The 22,552-nt window shown below is 42.1% G+C and overlaps 1 long non-coding RNA gene across 1 annotated transcript; it reads left to right on the top strand.

Moving 5' to 3' along the window:
• Positions 1 to 834: 834 nt before the first annotated feature.
• On the top strand, positions 835 to 22,091 carry LOC141083727 (uncharacterized). The gene is made up of 3 exons (XR_012230806.1): positions 835 to 948; positions 17,876 to 18,079; positions 21,767 to 22,091. It is a non-coding gene; the product is annotated as an uncharacterized lncRNA (long non-coding RNA).
• Positions 22,092 to 22,552: the final 461 nt, after the last annotated feature.

Below are 22,552 nucleotides of genomic sequence, written 5' to 3'. Positions count from 1 at the left end.
CCGGGCGCTGCAGGGTTAAAGAACCCGCAGAGCGCGCACCCGCGCCCTAGAGCGAGCGCACGTGGACCGCGGGCGCCGGGGGGACGGGAGTGAGGAGGCAGCCATAGTATGGCGAGGCAAGGACGGGAGAGTGTTGGCAGCAGCGGGCTACCGCCGCAGCCATGACAACATCTTAGCAAAACCTAATAGAAATTATATTTAAGGACCTGAAGAGAACAGTTCATGGACAGACTTTTAAACACTACTTTAGATAATCCTCCTGTTCCATAATATGAATTTAGGGGAAAAAAAAGCTAACCTTAAAGGGGTTACTCTTTTTATTACCAGGGTTTATGGAAAATGTCTTGTCTTGTGTGCCATACACATGAGAAGAAAGCCAGCTGAATCTTCTGAATTAGGAGGCATTGACCAACTGTGAGGGATTGGCTAACTATATGTATGTGCCAACTTTACCCTGACAGATGATGTTTAGAAAAAGAAGTCATGGCCATCTTGAATCTTGTGGAACTTAAGCTACTGTCAGTGGTGTCTTGCAGTGGCTTACTCCGCTCTTCCCATTGAAAATACATACATGCGGATTAAGAGGTTGAGAGAACAGCTACTGATTGCGTGTGGTCTTTGTGCCAAGTTAATAATTGGAGATTAATTGAGTTAGTATTCAGTATCTGAAGATCCTAAGATAAGCTATGTAGTCAGATATACAGTACGATTTCTTTTGCTATTCATCTTAGTGTCCACTGTGCAGCTTGACACCGGGTCATTGTTATTTACCCAAGAAAAGAGGTTGTCTATTCAAAACTTATGTAGACAAATTGATTTTATTTCTTTTTTTGCAGTTGCTATGGTGCCTAAGATTTTCCTTATCAGTATCGGAATATACAGCCTCGCAGAACAAACACAAATGGACACCTAATGAATTGACTGCTTCTCCACTGATTAAAGTTTAGAGTGAGTAATATGCTTACTGACTGAGTTTGTAGCCCCAAATCTTTTGGGAAAAGCCAGCAACGCTGCCACAGATGGGTTTTATTTAATATGATTAGAATGACTATTTTCAAGGCCGAAGAAGAGATCTCTCTTACTTCTACACAATCAGAAAACTTGAGAGTTCAGCAAATAACCCACTTGACTTCTTTACCCTCTTCTAAATCAGGTAGGCGCTCACTGCAGTATACAGTGCAGAAGAAAGTATTTAGTCAGCCACCAATTGTGCATGTTCTCCCACTTAAAAAGATGAGAGAGGCCTGTAATTGACATCATAGGTAGACCACAACTATGAGAGTCAAAATGAGAAAACAAATCCAGAAAATCACCTTGTCTGATTTGGTAAGATTTATTTTGCAAATTATGGTGGAAAATAAGTATTTGGTCACCTAAAACATGCAAGATTTCTGGCTCTCACAGACCTGTATCTTCTTCTTTAAGAGGCTCCTCTGTCCTCCACTCATTACCTGTAGTAATGGCACCTGTTTGAACTTATCATTATAAAAGACACCTGTCCACAACCTCAAACATATAGCTAAATGTTATAGCACAGCCAGTGAGGGAGGTTCCGATCAGTAGGTTCCCAAACCTTAAGTGTATATAACAAATACTGGGCACACTCGTAAGTTGCAGGTGTGAGAAGATATTTTAATACATACAGTAGCCATTAGGTACAAACGTTTCGGTCAGTTAAGACCTTCGTCAGTGTACTACAAAAAGAACAAAAAGGAATGGAATACAAGACTAGAAGGATACAACTTATTTGCAAGAAACAGACTTGATAAACGAGGAGGGGGTGTCGCATTGTATGTTAGAAACAAGTATATCTGCACAGAGATTGAAGCTTCAGAGACTGGGAGTTCTGTGGAAACTGTTTGGGTAAGAATACAAGGACATAACAATGGAAAGGACACCATTGCAGGCATTTACTACAGGCCGCCTGTGCAAGCTGAAGATATGGATGAACTCTTTATGCATCAAATGGCCAAGTTCTCCAAAAAATATGACATAGTTATCATGGGAGATTTCAACTATCCAGACATTTGTTGGGAATCTCTCTCAGGCAAAACTAACAGGTCAAGGAAATTCTTATCCTCTCTTGCTGACAACTTTATCTTCCAAAAGGTAAGGGAGAAAACAAGGGGAACTGCTACCTTGGATCTAATCCTTATAAACAGGGAGGAAATGGTTGAGGAGGTAAAAGTGGCTGGGACCCTAGGAGGTAGCGACCATGCTATTTTAGAATTTTGGATAACTAGAGGCGGAAGACCTGTGAAGACTCAGACGTCAAGGTTAGATTTCAGAAAGGCAGATTTTAAGGGATTCAGAAAGAGAATTGGAGGGATCCAATGGCTGGATATCCTAAAAGACAAAAATGTCCAGGAGGGATGGGAAATCTTGAAAAATGAAATTCTCAAAGCACAGTTGTTAACAATTCCGAAAAGAGGGAAGAATAGGAAGCATTTAAGGAAACCAGGATGGATGAACACAGAACTTAAGCACATGCTAAAAAGGAAGAAAAAAATGTTTATAAAATGGAAAGAGGGAGGCATATCTAAAGAAGAATATAATGCTGTCTGCAGAACCTGCAGGGCACAAATCAGATTAGCTAAAGCTGAAAATGAATTGAGGCTTGCAAGAGATGTCAAAAGCAATAATAAAGGATTTTGGGGATATGTCAAAAGTAAAAGAAAAGTCAAAGATGCTATAGGATTTTTACAGGATGAAAATGATGAAATGGTAAGACAGGATGTTGAGAAGGCTGAACTTTTAAATTCCTATTTTGCATCTGTTTTCTCTCAGAAAGGAAATGTAACATCAACTGTTATTCACTGTCCTATTAAGGGAATAGAAGAATCCAGGATATCTATAAACAGAAAGATAGTGAGGAAACACTTAGCTAACCTAAATGAATTCAAGTCTCCAGGTCCAGATGAATTACACCCCAGAGTACTGAAGGAGATAGCAGAAGAAATTTTTGAACCCCTCTCCATAATCTTTGAAAATTCTTGGAGAACAGGAGAAGTGCCAGAAGACTGGAGAAGAGCAAATGTTGTTCCTATCTTCAAAAAGGGGAAGAAGGTGGACCCAGGCAACTATAGGCCGGTGAGTCTGACTTCTATACCAGGAAAGATCTTTGAACAAATTATTAAACAACATGTATGTCAATACCTGGATAAGAATGAAGTGATTAAACAGAGTCAGCATGGGTTTGTAACTAATAAGTCATGTCAGACTAACTTAATTTCCTTCTATGACGGTATCACTGATTGGGTGGATCAAGGAAATGCTGTAGATATAGTATATCTTGACTTCAGCAAAGCATTTGACAAAGTCTCTCATACAATTCTTATTGAAAAAATGACTAAGTATGGAATGGACAAGGCAACTGTTAGGTGGATTCATAACTGGCTTAGTGATCGGACCCAAAGAGTGGTCGTAAATGGCTGCACATCCAGTTGGAAGAATGTCTCAAGTGGGGTACCACAGGGCTCTGTCCTGGGCCCTGTATTGTTCAACATCTTTATCAATGATTTAGATGAAGGAATTGAGGGTAAACTGATTAAATTTGCTGATGACACAAAGCTAGGAGGGATAGCTAATACTAGAGAAGAGAGAGAGAGGATTCAAAAAGATTTAAATAAACTGGAGAAGTGGGCAGCAACTAACAGAATGGTTTTTAACAGGGAGAAATGCAAAGTACTACATCTGGGCAATAAAAATGAAAAAAGCATATATAGAATGGGAGGAATAGGGCTAAGTGACAGCACATGTGAAAAAGACTTGGGTATACTAATAGATCACAGACTGAATATGAGTCAACAGTGTGATGCAGCAGCAAAAAAGGCAAATGCAATTCTAGGATGTATTAACAGAAGCATACAGTCTAGATCACGTGAAGTCATTATTTCCCTCTACTCCTCTTTGGTCAGACCTCATCTGGAATATTGTGTCCAGTTTTGGGCACCACATTTTAAAAAAGACATCAACAAACTGGAGCAAGTTCAGAAAAGAGCGACCAGAATGGTGACCGGTCTGCAAACCCTGTCTTATGAGGAAAGGTTGCAGGATTTGGGAATGTTTAGTTTGCAAAAGAGAAGACTGAGAGGAGACTTAATAGCTGTCTACAAATATCTAAAGGGCTGTCACATTGTAGAAGGATCAACTTTATTCTCATTTGCACAAGGAAAGACTAGAAGCAATGGGATGAAACTGAATGGGAGGAGACACAGATTAGATATTAGAAAAAACTTTTTGACAGTTAGAGTGATCAATGAGTGGAACAGGCTGCCACGAGAAGTGGTGAGTTCTCCTTCAATGGAAGTCTTCAAACAGAGGCTGGACAGACATCTGACTGGGATGATTTAGCGAATCCTGCTTTGAGCAGGGGGTTGGACCAGATGGCCCAGGAGGTCCCTTCCAACTCTACGTTTCTATGATTCTATGATTCTATGATTCTATGAAAATAAAACAGTGTGCAATAAATAACCAAATTATATACAATAATTCATCCAAAGATTGCAGGTCAAAAGTTGACAATAGGACAAACAATCCATATAGAGGCTATCCAACATGATAACATTCATTTTGAGGATCAGAGAGTAAATAGCAACATACCTAGGGTAAGTATATAGGATCGTGTGGGTTTCCCACATAAGAATTTAATAGCAGATCAAATCTGTGGTGGTGAAAAAGAGCCAAATTAGCGAGGCCAAAGTATGGTACTAAGAGGTGAGTATAATGTAGGTGGAACCAACCTTGTAAATGCAGATAGAAAGCATAAGTGGTCAGTGACCGTTACTATGGCTCTGCTGTGAAGGAAAAAGTATATTCAGGCCATGAGTGAACCATAAGTAAACGCTGGTGGAGGGGGACGCTAAAGAAATGCACTTACCAAGGCAGCAGAGCTGCTCTGTGTCTTATGACGCGGAAATCCGCCGCCTGTCAGGGAGGTAGCGTGTGAGGCCTCATTGCACCTATTTATAGTTGCAGAGTGTGCGCGCAGCATGCATAGAAACCGGAAGTAGTAAGCTGTGAATGACAGCTGTGCTGTGTGGGGCGGAAGTGCCTTAAGCGTGCATTCCAAAGCCAGGAAGACTTCTGGCGTGCGTTCCACAGAGTGCTGGTCACTGTGCAAAAGCAGTAGTGCAGTCAATTCAAGTGTTAGCGATTCTGTAAGGAGAGAAACAGGATGTCAGTTCAGAGAAAAGAAATAGATTATGCAGTATAATAATATACCTTATTGATAAAGCATCGTAAAACCGAAGTTATGGGCCCAAAAGTTGTTACAATCTTAAAACAAGGTACAAAAAAAGGGTTAATAACTGGCAAATATGCAAAGACATTTAAATGAAGGATTGTAAATCATAATCCCTGTTGAGACCATTGGGGGCCAGAGTTCTGAGTTCGTGGATCCAGAAAGCTTCTCTACGTTTAAGCAATCCCACTCGGTCCCCCCCACGACGTGGTAGGGGGACATGTTCAATAACCTGGAAGCGCAATTGGTACACGCTGTGGCCATTTGTGAGAAAATGGAGGTGAATGGGTAGAAGCTGGTTTTTGCACCGAATGGTGGATTTGTGCTTAGAGATTCTATCCTTGATGCACTGTGTAGTTTCGCCCACATACATTAGGCCACAAGGGCATTTAATCAGATACACCACAAAATTTGAATCACATGTGAAGAAATTATTAATGGTGTATCTTTTGCCAGTCTGAGGGTGCTGTACAATGTTGCCCCGCATGACATTATTGCATTGATTGCAGTTGAGACAAGGGTATGTGCCCATCTTGGGATTACTGAGAAATCGTTGTGTGTTGTCAGGTTTGTTGGTACCTATGTCAGCTCTGACTAGCGTATCACGTAGATTCCGTGGTCTCTTAAAACAGGGTAAAAATGGCTGCTTAATTTCCTCGATTGTGGGATGAGCAGAGTGAAGAAGGTGCCAATTTTTACGCATTGCCCTGTGTATTAGATATGCAGATGGATGATAGTGATGGACAAACGGTATACGGTTTTTCGCAGTATTGTTCCTAGACTGAGTATTGTCAGGGGGTTTGAGAGTGATGGGGGGTAACCCCTCTGTAGAAATTTGGATTTCGTGTCCCCAATGCGGGTTTGTTGTAGAAGCGGGTCTGAAACAATTTTGGTTACTCTTTTCATTTGTGAGTGAGGAATGGAATTCTTCAGCTTTCTTGGATGGAAGCTGTTATAGTGTAACAGACTATTTCTATCCGTCGGTTTAGAATAGATGTCAGTAGATAGGTTACTCTTGTTATCTTTTATAACCAATGTGTCTAGGAAGTTGATATGTTCCTGATGTTGTGACAGAGTAAAATCTAGGCCAGGCCATGAGGTCTTGAGGAATGAGAAGAATTGTTCCAGAGTAGAAAGGTCCCCCTCCCAGATGCAGAAGATGTCATCTATATACCTCTTCCATACCCTGGCATGGGAATGGAAGAGGATGTTGGTATAGATGAGGGATTCATCGTAATGAGCCACATATGCATTTGCATAAGGGGGCGCAACATTCGAGCCCATTGCGGTGCCTGTTATGATTGAGTCACCGTAGGAGGCAAAAACAGAAATGCTAGCTAAGTCCAGAAAACCAGAGAGGTTGGCAGCTATCGGATTGCAGACCCCTGATCCTATCCACAACAACTAACAGTAGCCGTGGGGGGTTCCTACGATGCCCTAGACCCCTTGATCACAGCCGGAGAATTAAATAGGCCTAAAGAAAGAAAGGGGAAGTCTAAACTGCCCCAGAGCAGACCCCAAAGCAAAAGGCAGCCCCCAACATATAATGACGGTGAAGCAAGATGAAAACACTAACACAGACAGAAAGATAGACTGAGCAAAGACGGGGCCCAAGCTAACTAGATAGGAAAGGACAGGAAGGCTGTTGTCTGCAATCCGTGAAAAACCCTATGAAAATAAGAGCCAACAGACTGACAGTGAAAAAGGCCCTGAAGACGCTAGGCTTCAAAAAAGCTATGTCAGTACTCAGGAATATTCTGAAGACAGAGCAGCCGGCAAAAGGAGATTCAGCTCACCCAGCAGGGAATGGCAGAATCCAGAAAAGCAAGGAAAACAAAAACAAAACACTAATGCTAACAGGCAAAGCAGAAAACTTAGCTTTAGAGGAGCAGGAATCAGACTGGTGTCCTAGAAGTCCACAGAGAAATCACCCGCAGGGCAGAAGGGCGTCGGCAGCCTTATATCCAGTCCATGACTCCACTCAGCCAGTCATCCTCATTAGGCTCAGGTGCCTGATAATCAGGCTCATTACCTTCCTTTACCAGAATAGGGAGTTCACCAGACCTCAGTGACAAAGGGGAAAATGAACTCACAACAGTACCTCCCCCTTGAGGAGGGGTCACCGAACCCTCAACCACGCCACCAGGGCGATCAGGGTGAGCCCGATGAAAGGCATGCACCAATCTTTTGGCATGAATATCAGAGGCAGAGACCCAGGAATTATCCTCCTGACCATAACCCTTCCACTTAACCAAATACTGGAGTCTCCGTCTAGCCAGACGGGAATCAAGTATTTTCTCTACCTCATATTCCACGTTACCTTCAACCAATACAGGGTCTGGAGGTGCCACCCCAGGAACAACTGGTTCAAAAAACCTCTTCAAGAAGGACTTATGGAACACATTATGGATTTTAAATGTGACAGGAAGAGCCAAACGAAAAGAGACCGGATTAATAATCTCCAAAATCTTGTAAGGTCCAATAAATCTAGGCTTAAACTTAGGAGAAGCCACCTTCATAGCAATATTTTTTGATGATAACCACACCACATCACCAATCTTAAACTGGGGACCAATGGTCCTATGTCGATTGGAAAAACGCTGGGCCTTTTCCTGGGAGAGAGATAACTTATCCACCACTTGGTCCCAGATCTGGTGCATTCTCTCCACCACAGTGTCAACACCTGGGCAGGCAGAAGGCTCCACCTGCCCTGAAGAAAATCGAGGATGAAACCCAAAGTTACAAAAAAAAGGTGACATCAAAGTGGCAGAACTAGCTCTATTATTTAAAGCAAATTCGGCCAAGGGCAAAAATGAAACCCAATCATCCTGATCAGCGGAAATAAAACATCTCAAATACGACTCCAAGGTCTGGTTTGTTCTCTCTGTCTGCCCATTGGTCTGAGGATGAAAAGCAGAGGAGAAGGACAACTGAATTCCCAGCTTGGAACAGAAAGTCCTCCAAAATCTAGACACAAACTGAACTCCTCTGTCCGATACAATGTTCTCAGGAATCCCGTGTAAGCGAACCACCTGTTGCAAAAACAGGGGCACCAACTCAGTGGAAGATGGCAACTTAGGGAGTGGTACAAGATGAATCATCTTAGAGAACCTATCACAAATCACCCAAACAACAGTTATTCATTGAGAGACAGGCATATCAGAGATGAAATCCATTGAAATATGGGTCCATGGCCTCCTTGGGACAGGCAAAAGGCATCAACAACCCACTAGAGCGAGAACAAGATTTAGAACGGGAGCAAGTCCCACAGGACTGCACAAAATTCCTGACATCATGAGACAAGGTGGGCCACCAAAAAGAGCGACTCACCAGATCTCTAGTACCAAAAATACCTGGATGACCAGCCAATGCAGAGCAATGAACTTCAGACATCACTCTCTTCTTCCACTGGTCAGGAACATACAACTTTCCACTGGGACAACACTCAGGTTTGTCCTCTTGGAACTCTTGTAGAGCAAGTCTCAAATCGGGCGAGATGGCAGAAAGAACTACCCCTTCGCCTAAGATGGTAGCAGGCTTGGTCACCACAGGAGAATCAGCAAGGAAACTCCTAGAGAGGGCGTCTGCCTTGACATTCTTAGTTCCAGGAAGAAAAGAGACCACAAAATCAAAACGTGTAAAAAACAAGGCCCACCTAGCCTGTCTAGGGTTCAAGCGTTTAGCCGACTCTAGGTAAATCAAATTCTTGTGGTCAGTGAGGACCACAACTTGATGTTTAGCTCCCTCCAACCAATGTCTCCACTCCTCAAATGCCCATTTCATGGCCAACAGTTCCCGATTCCCCACATCATAGTTACGTTCAGATGGAGAGAACTTGCGGGAAAAGAAAGCACAGGGATTCATTTTAGATGTTACAGGATCCTTTTGGGACAAAACAGCTCCTGCACCACTCTCAGAAGCATCCACCTCTACCTGGAACGGGAGTGAGACATCAGGTTGCTGCAAAACCGGGGCGGAGGTAAATCTTCGCTTCAGCTCCTGAAAGGAAGCAACAGCCTCCGGAGACCAATTCAACACATCCGCACCCTTCTTAGTCAGATCAGTCAATGGCTTGGCAATGCTAGAAAATTTTGCTATAAATTTCCGATAAAAATTAGCAAAACCCAAAAACTTCTGGAGGGCCTTCAACGAAGTGGGCTGAACCCAATCATAAATGGCCTGTACCTTGGCCGGGTCCATTTCAATAGTTGACGGAGACAAAATAAATTCCAAAAATGAAATCCTCTGTACTCCAAAAAGGCATTTCGATCCTTTGACATACAGGGAATTCTCCCTCAAGATCCGGAACACAGTCCGAATATGTTCCACATGAAAATCCCAATCCTTGGAGAAGATCAAAATATCATCCAGATAGATAATCAAAAATTTATCGACAAAGTCTCGGAAAATATCATTCATGAAGCACTGGAAGACAGAAGGGGCATTAGTGAGCCCAAAAGGCATCACCAGGTACTCAAAATGTCCCTCCGGAGTATTAAACGCCGTCTTCCATTCATCCCCCTGCTTAATGCGGATAAGATTATACGCCCCCTGAGGTCAAGCTTGGTAAACCATCAAGCACCTCTAACTCTAGAGAATAGATCCGAAATCAGGGGTAACGGATACTGATATTTAATAGCAATTTTATTGAGGGCATGATAATCAATACAAGGCCTTAAAGAACCATCCTTTTTGGCCACAAAAAAAAAACGGCACCTAAGGGTGAAGAGGATGGTCTAATATGACCCTTCTCCAATGCCTCCTTAATATAGGACCGCATAGCCTCGTGCTCGGGTACAGATAAATTGAAGAGCCGACCCTTGGGAAATTTACACCCTGGGCTTAGTTCAATTGCACAGTCATAACTCCTATGAGGAGGCAAGGACTCAGACTCATTCTCACTAAGTACATCATAAAAGTCCGCCAAATAGTCAGGAACATTATGCGACTAAGGAGAGGTGGAAAAAACCGGAGCCTCACTAAAGGCACACCGACAACCCCAACTCACCACAGACACAGATTTCCAATCCAAAACTGGATTATGAATTTGCAACCAGGGAAACCCCAGAACAACGCATCATGCAGACCATGCAACACCAAAAATCTGCAATTTTCTTGATGGTCTGGGGCGACCCGCATGACCACCTGGGTCCAAAACTGAGGTTTATTTTTAGCCAAAGGAGTAGCATCAATCCCCCTCAAAGGGATAGGCGTCTGCAGAGTTGTCATCGGAAATCCACAACGTTTAGCAAAATCCAAGTCCATTAGGTTTAGCGCTGCTCCCGAATCCACAAAAGCCTTGGCAGAAAATGTGGACAGGGAGCAGATCAGAGTAATTGCCAGAAGAAACTTAGGTTGAACACCACCAACAGAAAACGTGTATGCAAAGCGTTTCTCTCGTTTAGGACAAACAGAAATAATATGCGAGGCATCCCCACAGAAAAAACACAGCTTATTACGCCTTCTGAACTCCTGACGTTGTGCCTTAAACAAAACTCTATCACATTGCATAGGTTCAGACGTCTGTTCAACTGGTGGCAACACCTCTCGTGCAATCCTGCATTCACGTAAACGCCGATCAACCTGAATGGATAATGACATAGAATCGTCCAGACCAGCGGGAACAGGAAATCACACCATAGTATCTTTTACGGCTTCTGACAAACCCTTCCGAAAGAGAGCAGCCAAGGCATTATCATTCCAGGTAGTAAGGACCGCCCACTTTCGGAACTTTTGACAGTACAACTCTGCAGAATCTCGACCCTGGTTCAATGCCAACAGGGTCTTTTCAGCCTGATCAATAGCATTAGGTTCGTCATACAACAACCCCAAAGCTTGAAAGAATGCGTTCACATTAGTCAGAATAGGATCATCTGGTTTCAAAGAAAACGCCCAATCCTGGGGATCGCCACGCAGCAAAGAGATGACAATTTTAACCTGCTGCACGGAGCTCCCTGACGAATTAGGCTTCAAGGCAAAAAATAATTTACAAATATTTTTGAAACTCAAAAAATTTAGATCGATCCCCAAAAAATACATCAGGTGTAGAGATCTTTGGTTCAACAGCATGCGAACGAGCAAGGTAGGCGGAAATTTCCCGCACTTCCGCAGCGAGCTGCTCCACACGATCAGACAATTGCTTTATCTCCATTGAGAGAAAAAAAAAAAATTCCCCCTACGGCCTCAGAGATATAGAGGAAAGAATATACACACCTTTTTTTTTTTAAACTCAATTCTTTCCTGCTATTGAGTACCCTAGGATCTGCGGTAGGGCGGGTGATTCTATTATGATTGAGTCACCGTAGGAGGCAAAAACAGAAATGCTAGCTAAGTCCAGAAAACCAGAGAGGTTGGCAGCTATCGGATTGCAGACCCCTGATCCTATCCACAACAACTAACAGTAGCCGTGGGGGGTTCCTACGATGCCCTAGACCCCTCGATCACAGCCGGAGAATTAAATAGGCCTAAAGAAAGAAAGGGGAAATCTAAACTGCCCCAGAGCAGACCCCAAAGCAAAAGGCAGCCCCCAACATATAATGACGGTGAAGCAAGATGAAAACACTAACACAGACAGAAAGATAGACTGAGCAAAGACGGGGCCCAAGCTAACTAGATAGGAAAGGACAGGAAGGCTGTTGTCTGCAATCCGTGAAAAACCCTATGAAAATAAGAGCCAACAGACTGACAGTGAAAAAGGCCCTGAAGACGCTAGGCTTCAAAAAAGCTATGTCAGTACTCAGGAATATTCTGAAGACAGAGCAGCCGGCAAAAGGAGATTCAGTTCACCCAGCAGGGAATGGCAGAATCCAGAAAAGCAAGGAAAACAAAAACAAAACACTAATGCTAACAGGCAAAGCAGAAAACTTAGCTTTAGAGGAGCAGGAATCAGACTGGTATCCTAGAAGTCCACAGAGAAATCACCCGCAGGGCAGAAGGGCGTCGGCAGCCTTATATCCAGTCCATGACTCCACTCAGCCAGTCATCCTCATTAGGCTCAGGTGCCTGATAATCAGGCTCATTAACTTCCTTTACCAGAATAGGGAGTTCACCAGACCTCAGTGACGAAGGGGAAAATGAACTCACAACAGGTGCCCCTCAACTGTAACTAATAAGAATCCTCAAATAGGAAAAAATTGTTGGTGAGGACAATTGAAAGGAGATCACAGACTAAATTGATGTGGTCTGCATCCATTTTCGAGTTGGACAGAAGATGGCATGTGGAGGCTATGCCGTTGGAATGGGGTATTGATGGGTACAAGTCCTTTACGTCGAAAGTGACTAAGAAAGCGTTTGGAGAAATTGGGCTGATGTCCTGTATGATTTTGAGAAATGTCCCTGTGTCAAGGAGGAAGGAAGTAGTTTTTTTTAATCAATGGGGTAATGATTTTTTCTAAGTATTTGGAGATAGGGAACAAAAGTGAGTCTGTAGACGCCACTATGGGCCTGCCCGGGGGGTTTTGCAAGTTTTTATGAATTTTAGGTAAAAAATAAAACACTGGTGTGATAGGGTGTTTTTTGGTTAGATACTCACAAGTTTTGGTGTCTAGTATGCCTCTGGTGAGATATTTCTCCAAAATATTGTATATCAGTCTCTCAATGCAACTACTTGGATTGTGTGGTAGTTTGCGGTATGTTTTCTCATCACTTATCTGGCGGTAGACCTCTGAAATATAGTTAGATTTGTCCATCACCACAATTGCTCAGCCCTTGTCCACCTGCTTTATAAGTTCTTTATGTTGTTGTAAAGAACAAAGTGCTGGATGGTCTAAAGTGGAGAGGTTGGAAGGGTAATGTAAAAGACCCCTATCGGTGTCGTGTCATAACTTTTCGTAACTCTCCATGTCCTATCCAGAGGTAGAAAAATCTACTGATGACCGATGACTTTCTCTTGTAGAGGGTTTGAATGAAGATCTGTTGGGCCATTTGTACACTCTGTCCAATTGATAATCTTTTAGGTCTTCGCTGAAACTTGGCTCTTTTGCGTTGCTCAATGTCACGGCGGTGTTGGATTATATTATTATCGATCTTGGTCTTGAGGGAGGTGAACTCCTCAGTGGGAATAGTAGCGGATAACTGGTTTTCTATTGTCTTAACTCTTTCTTGACTAGTGGAGATATTCTTATGCAGGTTTTCTAGTGTGAGGATCATAATATCAAAAGAGCATTTGTTTACTATTAATTCAAACTTAGAGCCAAAATCCGCAGAGTCTGAATAAAGTGGGGAGTTAAGAAACCCAGAGATCACGTGGTATTCTATTAGCTTTAAGGTATTCTGTCAGAGTGGCCCCATGCAGTTCTAAATTAGTCAGGTGACGGAGTTCTCTCTCCCAGTCCCGTCCCCTAGTTTCACTGGGGGGGATATTAAGAAAGTCACTAGGGACTTTGGATAAGGCAATGATGTTGGATGCCTCTTCAGGGTTGTAAGAAAAAGAAAGCGGTCATGACCTTTCGGCTTGCTTAACATATGGGTTATATAACGTATAGCTAAATGCTATAGCACAGCCAGTGAGGTAGGCTCCCAAACCTTAAGTGTATATAACAAATACTGGGCACACTCGTAAGCTGCAGGTGTGAGAGGATATTTTAATACATACAGTAGCCACTAGGTACAAGCGGTATCATGTTGGATAGCCTCTATATGGATTGTTTGTCCTATTGTCAATTTTTGACCTGCGATCTTTGGATGAATTATTGTATATACTTTGGTTATTTATTGCACACTGTTTTATTTTCCTTTTTGTTCTTTTTGTAGTACACTGACAAAGGTCTTAACTGACCGAAACGTTTGTACCTAGTGGCTACTGTATGTATTAAAATATCTTCTCACACCTGCAACTTACGAGTGTGCCCAGTATTTGTTATATACACAACCTCAAACAGTCACACTCCAAACAGTAGTATGGTGAAAACCAAAGAGCTGTTGAAGGTAACCAGAAAATAAATCTTGCCAAATCAGACAAGGTGATTTTCTGGATTTGTTTTCTCATTTTGACTCTCATAGTTGTGGTCTACCTGTGATGTCTATTACAGGCCGCTCTCATCTTTTTAAGTGGGAGAACATGCACAATTGGTGGCTGACTGAATACTTTCTTCCCCACTGTATACTGCACTGAGCGCCTACCTGATTTAGAAGAGGGTAAGGAAGTCAAGTGGGTTATTTGCTGAACTCTCAAGTTTTCTGATTGTGTAGAAGTAAGAGAGATCTCTGCTTCGGCCTTGAAAATAGTCATTCTAATCATATTAAATAAAACCCATCTGTGGCAGCGTTGCTGGCTTTTTAAGTGGGAGAACTTGCACAATTGGTGGCTGACTAAATACTTTTTTTCCCCACTATATATAAGTATTGGTCAAAAATCACTATTTTTTTTCGGGACGCTCAAAACAAGAATTAAAAGGTTAAAATCAGCCTGGTGAGTTATCACCCATCTAGTACTAATTGTTAGTGAGCCGATGGCTCTAAAATGCTCCATGAGAATGGCACACATGCTCTTGTTAATATATCTTCATTTATGATCTATGGGCCTGCTAAAGATAGACGCCCCACTCTAATAGGGCATTTCAGAGATCCACAATTTTAGCATTGGTCAAAATCCCTGTGATTAAATCCCCAGTGATAATCAAGTAATCCCTGTCCACTGGATAGGCAATAAACCTTTAACACTTTCATTCTCACTATCAAAAAACTTGTTTCTCCTGCCCATACATTTTTATTCACTGTCTGCTGGTACTGTGAGTTCCTAGTGATAGGACGAAGGGTCGATTATGTACTTCCTGCTTCCTGAAACAAAAAAGTTAAATTGCGTTTTTTCTAGTAGAGCAACATAAAACTGCAGTGAATAAACATGTTTCCCTGACTGTTTTTCTGCTTCTTTAAGTTATTTATTTTATGGTATGATTGACCTGTGAACATGATTCTCCAGGTCAGCATGATTACGGTGATACCAAACTTTCCTAGATTGAAAAAAAAATGTAAAAATTTGAAAAATAGAGATGAGCGAGCATTAAAATGTTCCGGTGCTCGTTGCTTGAACAAAGCAATTTCTTATACTCACATGCTCGTTTCGAGTAACGAGTACAATGGGAGTCAATGGGAAAAGCCAAGCTTTTTTCAGGCAGATCCTACAAAGGTGTCAGTGGGGCAGTGAAAATGTTCAAATGGATGGGAAAAGTGCTGGATGGAAGGAGAACAGCATGGGGAAGACCTCTGGAAGCATCTCTGACTCCATTGTTCTCAGCAGCGATATGGGTGTCACTTTTACAAATAGGTTTTGTGACAAATCTGTGCAGAAAAAAACAAACAAAAAAGCACCAAATCTGCTACGCGTGCACACAGGCTAAAATTTTGGACATGTTTTTTCATGCTTAAATAGCAAAGAAATCTACCCAAGAATATGTAAAAGTCTATGGGTGAGCAATATAATACCGATACATTTTTACAAACGTTTTGGGAGGGTTATATACCAGTGAAATATGCTCCATAACACGGAATTGGCTATATGTGAGCATTATAATACTGATACATTTTTGGCAAGTTTTTTGAGGCTTAATAGTAATGAACTGTACCCCAGAAGATATAATAATCTAGGAATGAGCAATATCATACCAATATGTTTTTTAACAAGTTTTCGAGGGTTATGAATAAAATGAGCCACCACTAGGTTAAAAGCAGATGATCAACCCTACAGGCCTCTGATTCGTTATACTCTGCATACAGACCTAGACAAACACTATCTCCCTCCAATATGAAGTGTCACAGAGCTGTGCGATGGCGTCAGTGTGCTGAGATGGGCAGACCCTGTCCTTTTACATTTTATGCTGATGTCAGACAGACAGCCAATCACAGTATTGCAACTACCAAGATTGTTACAGTATTACAGTGACTCACAGGCAATCCACACATGCTTATTGGCTGCGTAACAGGCGTTAAAGATCAGGGCCGTGGATTAGAGTTTTACTTTGAGAACCACCCAGTATCACAAGCACATTCTCTCATAACTAGGAAACAATTAAAAAGGTTTTCCACTACTAATTTAACCACCTGTTGGCACCGACCTCACATCAGACTTCACTCTCCTCTGCCTGTATGCTGCTTTGAAATTCCGTGTTTTATTGTCCTCTACTCCTCTTTGGTCAGACCTCATCTGGAATACTGTGTCCAGTTTTGGGCGCCACATTTTAAAAAAGACATCAACAAACTGGAGCAAGTTCAGAAAAGAGTGACCAGAATGGTGACAGGTCTGCAAACCCTGTCTTATGAGGAAAGGTTGTAGGATTTGGGAATGTTTAGCTTGCAGAAGAGAAGACTGAGAGGAGACTTAATAGCTGTCTACAAATATCTCAATGGCTGTCACATTGTAGAAGGATCATCTTTATTCTCATTTTCACAAGGAAAGACTAGAAGCAATGGGATGAAACTGAATGGGAGGAGACACAGATTAGATATTAGAAAAAAACATTTGCCAGTTAGAGTGATCAATGAGTGGAACATGCTGCCACGAGAGGTGGTGAGTTCTCATATAATAGAAGTCTTCAAACAGAGGCTGGACATACATCTGTCTGGGATGATTTAGTGAATCCTGCTTTGAGCAGGGGTTGGACCAGATGGCCCAGGAGGTCCCTTCCAACTCTAAAATTGTACGATTCAGCTGAAAAGTGTGGCACCCCTGTGGGTCCAATCGCCACATAGCTACTGCATCTCATCCAGAGGTGTGGTATCTCATGACCAGGTAAGATGGGGGCACCTCACCACACTCCTAACACTGCACTCAACACACACACACTAGCTAGTCAGGGCACCTGGGCGTGCCCTACGGGAGGATGGCCTCATCCTAGACTGGCTAGGAAAGGGTGTGGGGAGCTAGTGGGGAAGGTAGGAAAAGTGGAGAAGCTTAGAAAGTGGAGTGATGTAGAGTAGCCAATGGGAACAGATGTCACTTCAAAGCAGTATTCAGGCAGAGAAGAGAGTGAAGTGAATCTGAGCATGCATGCTTAGCATGCTGTCAATCACTGAGACTTAGCCCCGCCCTCACCAGTGACGTTCTCTGCTTTGTTCATCCAATTATGGTCCCAAGATCGTAAGTAACAGAGGCAGAATAAAAACTGAATGAAATATGACACACAGAGAGATGAGCTTACAGTAGCAGGACAGGTGATAAAAGTGTATTAGAAAAGTGTTAGCTAGGAAGAGTTAGGACCAATGAAAGGGTCTTAAATTAATAGTAGAAAATCTCTTAACATTTTTATTTGTAAAAGTCATATTTTGATATCGATAACACTTGAACTGATGTTTTTTTGTTCACACCAATTTGGGGTTTTGATTGCTTTTTATTTTATTTTCCTAGGGAAGTGAGGTAACAAAAAATGCAATTCTAGTATTTAGATTTTTTTCTCTTTACAATACAAGTTAATTATAAAAATGAGCTGATCTATTCAAATTCAAATTTGCCAACTTCACTGAATTCTCCCCAAAAAGTTGATTTGCGGCAAATAAATTTGCATGAATCTCAATACAGGAAAGATTGTAATTTCTCTGAAAATATATATGGGAGAGAGAGAAAAAACACCTCTGACCATAAGGCTTACACTCTACAGGAAATAGAGGAACCCGCTAATCTTAAAATCTTATAATTTACAGGATAGAGAAACTTACACAGTGACTCAAGAGATGGAAAATTACTACTGCTCACTCACTTCCTCCCAGTGTATGTGATTCATCTGAAGATGAGAAGAGTGAAGCCAGCACTTATCGGTGGCAGGGATTGCATGACATGTCACAAGATCCCCGGGAAAGCCAGTGCTGACACTGCTGGAACAGCATTGACACCAATAGTGAGCATAGGTGATTATTATTTTAAAGCCACATTCACACGTTCAGTATTTGGTCAGTATTTTACATCAGTATTTGTAAGCCAAAACCATGAGTGGAACAATCAGATGAGAAGTCAAATTGAAACACGTGCCCCACTTCTGCTTTTTTCCCCACTCCTGATTTTGTCTTAAAAATATTGATGTAAAATACTGACCAAATACTGAACATGTCAGTGGGGACTCAAAGCGAGAAACATAGGGATTGATAATGGGGTGTCGGAGTAGTGGACAAACCCTTTAGGGCAGGTTTCATTTAACTGTATTTATTTAATGTTCCATATATCTACCAAAATGCAGGAATAAACCCAGGTCTCCAGACCCATACGTACAGCATTACATGGGTCATTGAGGCTGTAAGTTCGGGTAATGGAACCTGGAGTCAGTTCTGGCATTGCAGTTCATATACAGACCTTGAAATAAAGCTATCTATACTTGGCCTAAGAATAGTTTTGATAATCACATTTCAGAATTGTATTTTCTGTAAAGAAAAAGTCCCTCACTCCCTTTTTAATTGAATGGGGCAATACCAGTCACAGCACATGAATAGTGATTGGCAAACCCATGGATGTTCGGGTTTGACCGAGCATCTAAAAAGAAGTTCAGTTTGAGTAACAGAATGGTACCTGAACCCAGACCCAGTTCAGATGAATGTTTGGCCCGAAAAAACATTGTTTGCCTTGCTTTGATCAGTATGACAGTGCGGCAAACACAGGCTCTGATTGAGGTAAAATCAATACCTTTGGATCTGAGAGCTGCAGTTCCCATGCTGTCAAATGACAGAGTGAGCAAGCAGCTGTGACTCTCAGAAAAAGTACTACTAAAGAGTACTGCTCCTATAAGCCTGGGCCTGCTGCCAATGATAATGAGAAAAGGTGCCATTGATGGGAGTATTCATCAGCCGGCACCTGTGTTATAAATAAATAAATAATAAAAAAATTACAGGATCACTTCTATTTTTCAGAACCAGAGCAGGCACAACTGACACTTGCAGGCTGTAAGCCTCAGCTGTCAGCTTTATCATGGCTGTTTCTTTTTTTTATTTATTTAAACAAATAAACTAGCCAAACTAAAGTATACAGCTGGGGACTGGTTTTCTCAGGCTGCTAAGGGCCAAGGCTATTGGCCCCTCCAGCCTAAAAATTACCAGTAGCTGCCCCAGAAAAGGCAAATCTGTTAGATGTGCCAATTGTGGTGCTTTGCTCGGTTCTTCCCACTTGCCCTGGTGTGGTGGCAAGTGAAGTAATGGTTATGGGGTTGATATCAGCTGTTTTATAACATCAAGCCCAACAGGACCCCCCACATGAGATTGCCTTGGCGCGGCGGGGTGGCTCAATTAAATTGATCAATTTTTTTGCCAAATATCTCATTTTTGAATACAGTTGGATATTATGTGCATGTGCACTTCAATTTATGTGTTCTAGCCATAACCAGTGCTGGCTTCCCCCCCTATTTTCTTGTTGTTGGTTTGTGGCTCACCACCACTGTTGCCGTGCACGCTTGGCTATGTCCGCTATAATTTTTCTGTGTTCATTATGATGGATCTAGGCTGCTGTGCACACACACGGCAGCCCCGCCCTGCCCCAAGCTTTATTTAATTGTGCACCTGTGTCTGGGCCAACATCGCCCTTCATCTATGTTTGCTGGTCGGGCAATGTGTGGAGGTCAATCCTGATATGTCTGTGTTCAGACCTGGTTGGCCTTCATCTGCACTTGCTTCATTTGGCTTCATGGGAGCGATCCAGCAATGTTCAGGTACAGATTGCACTTGATGTGGTCATGCTCTTAGGAGGCCGTAATGGCACAGTATTTATTATAAATGTAGAGTAGGACCCCCCACATGAGATTGCCTTGGCGCGGCGGGGTGGCTCAAATAAATTGATCAATTTTTTTGCCAAATATCTCATTTTTGAATACAGTTGGATATTATGTGCATGTGCACTTCAATTTATGCATTCTAGCCTTAAGCAGTGCTGGCTTCCCCCCCTATTGTCTTGTTGTTGGTTTGTGGCTCACCACCACTGTTGCCGTGCACGCTTGGCTATGTCCGCTATAATTTTTCTGTGTTCATTATGATGGATCTAGGCTGCTGTGCACACACACGGCAGCCCCGCCCTGCCCCAAGCTTTATTTAATTGTGCACCTGTGTCTGGGCCAACATCGCCCTTCATCTATGTTTGCTGGTCGGGCAATGTGTGGAGGTCAATTCTGATATGTCTGTGTTCAGACCTGGTTGGCCTTCATCTGCACTTGCTTCATCTGGCTTCATGGGAGCGATCCAGCAATGTTCAGGTACAGATTGCACTTGATGTGGTCATGCTCTTAGGAGGCCGTAATGGCACAGTATTTATTATAAATGTAGAGTAGGACCCCCCACATGAGATTGCCTTGGCGCGGTGGGGTGGCTGAATTAAATTGATCAATTTTTTTGCCAAATATCTCATTTTTAAATACAGTTGGATATTATGTGCATGTGCACTTCAATTTATGCGTTCTAGCCTTAAGCAGTGCTGGCTTCCCCCCCTATTATCTATAAGATGCCCAATAGATAGGTTGTAAAAGAGACACAGTCAGAATCAAATCCTTTATTTAAAAGGAAGACACAGACTCCTTTATTTGAAATTAAAAAAAACAGTTATACTTAACTTACACCAAATCCACCGATGCACATGCCCTCTGTAAGGAAACTAAAATAATAAACAACCATATCCCTCACCTGAAGAAAATGCATACAGTGTCACGACTATTCTGATAATTTGGAGAGCAGTCACCAAATCATTCGAATCGTCATGGGACAGTACGGATAATTTTCTCATCGGACAGGTGAGGGATATGGTTGTTTATTATTTTTTCTTTTTTTATAGGGGTCAAGGTCTTCAGTTGATTATGTGTAAGATGAGTATAATGGTTGTTTATTATCTTCTGTCTTTTACAGTTGACACGAGCTTCAATGGAATAGAATAGGCATAAGTGAGTGAATAGAACTTTGTTTTTTATTTTTAAATAAATGTGTAAAACAGGATGTTGATTTTTATTTCAAATAAAGTATTTAACCTTTCCATTACTAACCCTTGAGCTTGATTTCAGCTGTCAATACACAGCTAACATCAAACCCACAAAAATTACCCCACTTGCCACTCACACAGGGCAAGTGAGAAGAGCAAGGCTAAGTGCCAGACTTTCTGTCTTTCTAAGTCCACAGCTTTCTGTTCAGCCTCTGCTCGTTTGAAATTAAGGGGAACACTACATCTTTTTTTTCTGAGGTCCCCACATAAAATAGCCAGTAAAGGCTAACCATACAGCTGTGAGCTAATATTAATAGCCTGGGAGCCTTTAGGGATATTGCCCTCCTATTCTCATGGTGTTCGCATTGATCTCTTTGAGGTCACCGCAGTTTGTCATCCTAGCTCACAGTGAAGTGAGCCTGTGAACACACTTTCAGTGACTGGTGGTTACCTCTATGATGTCAACGCTCATCACTGAAGCTGCATTCGCAGAGCTTCATTGTGTCCTTGTTTGCAACCCAGACTTTCGTATCATGGTACCGCTTAGGTTGTAAACCAGTTATCGTAGAGATTAATTATGGCTTGGACAGTATTGCTAATCTTCACTTCGGACATGTGAGGGATATGGTTATTTATAATTTTTCATTTTTTTCCAGGAGACAAGGGCTTCAATGGATTATCATCAGTAGTGGAGGAAGGAGTAAAACCAGGCATCAGGAATAAAATTCAGGTCACAGTATATGTCGCTTTAGAGCTTCTCAGGAGTCTGGTGGAATAACAGTAATCTGGGTGCTTGCCAGATATAAAGTGCAATGCCAATGTCCAATATAGAGAGAAAGGCAGCACTCACTATACCACGTGATTCTTTATTCACGATACACTTTATTGATCCCGAGGGAAATTATGGAAAAAATTCAAGGCAGCTTAAAACATAGTGGCGGGGAGAAGAGGTGGAGACATCGACAGGACTACTGCCGTTTCACACTGCAAGCACTTCCATGGATCCAAGGTCTTGTGCTTTTTTATTCTTACTTGAAATAATGTAGTCTGTGTCTTTTTTCAATTAAAGAAATTTATTCTAGCTGTGTCTTTTTTACAATCTAACTTTGTGGTTAGTAACAGGGGCGGCTTCTTTTCTGGGCCAGCTGCGGGCTGCTATTTTTAGGCAGGGGGGCCAATATTCATGGCCACTTACCAGCCTTAGAACACCAGCTCACAGCTGTCTTCTTTAGCTTGGCTGATTTAAAAAATGGGGGTAACCCCAGGAAGTTTTTTGGATTATTTAAATATTTTCAAAAAACAATGTGGGGACCCCTCTATTCTTGATAACTAATCATGATAAAGCTGCAGCTGAGGTTTGCAGCCCACAGATGTCAGTTTTGCTTATGCTAGTTATCAAAAATAGGTTTTTTTATGTATTTATTTTTAGTTAGCACAGGTGC

The sequence above is a fragment of the Dendrobates tinctorius genome, unplaced genomic scaffold, assembly GCF_039654945.1.
Source record: "Dendrobates tinctorius isolate UK_male_01 unplaced genomic scaffold, ASM3965494v1 ptg000021l, whole genome shotgun sequence".
NCBI lineage: Eukaryota > Metazoa > Chordata > Amphibia > Anura > Dendrobatidae > Dendrobates > Dendrobates tinctorius.
Note: the sequence above shows the minus strand (reverse complement) of the source record. Positions and strands in the feature narration are given on the sequence as shown.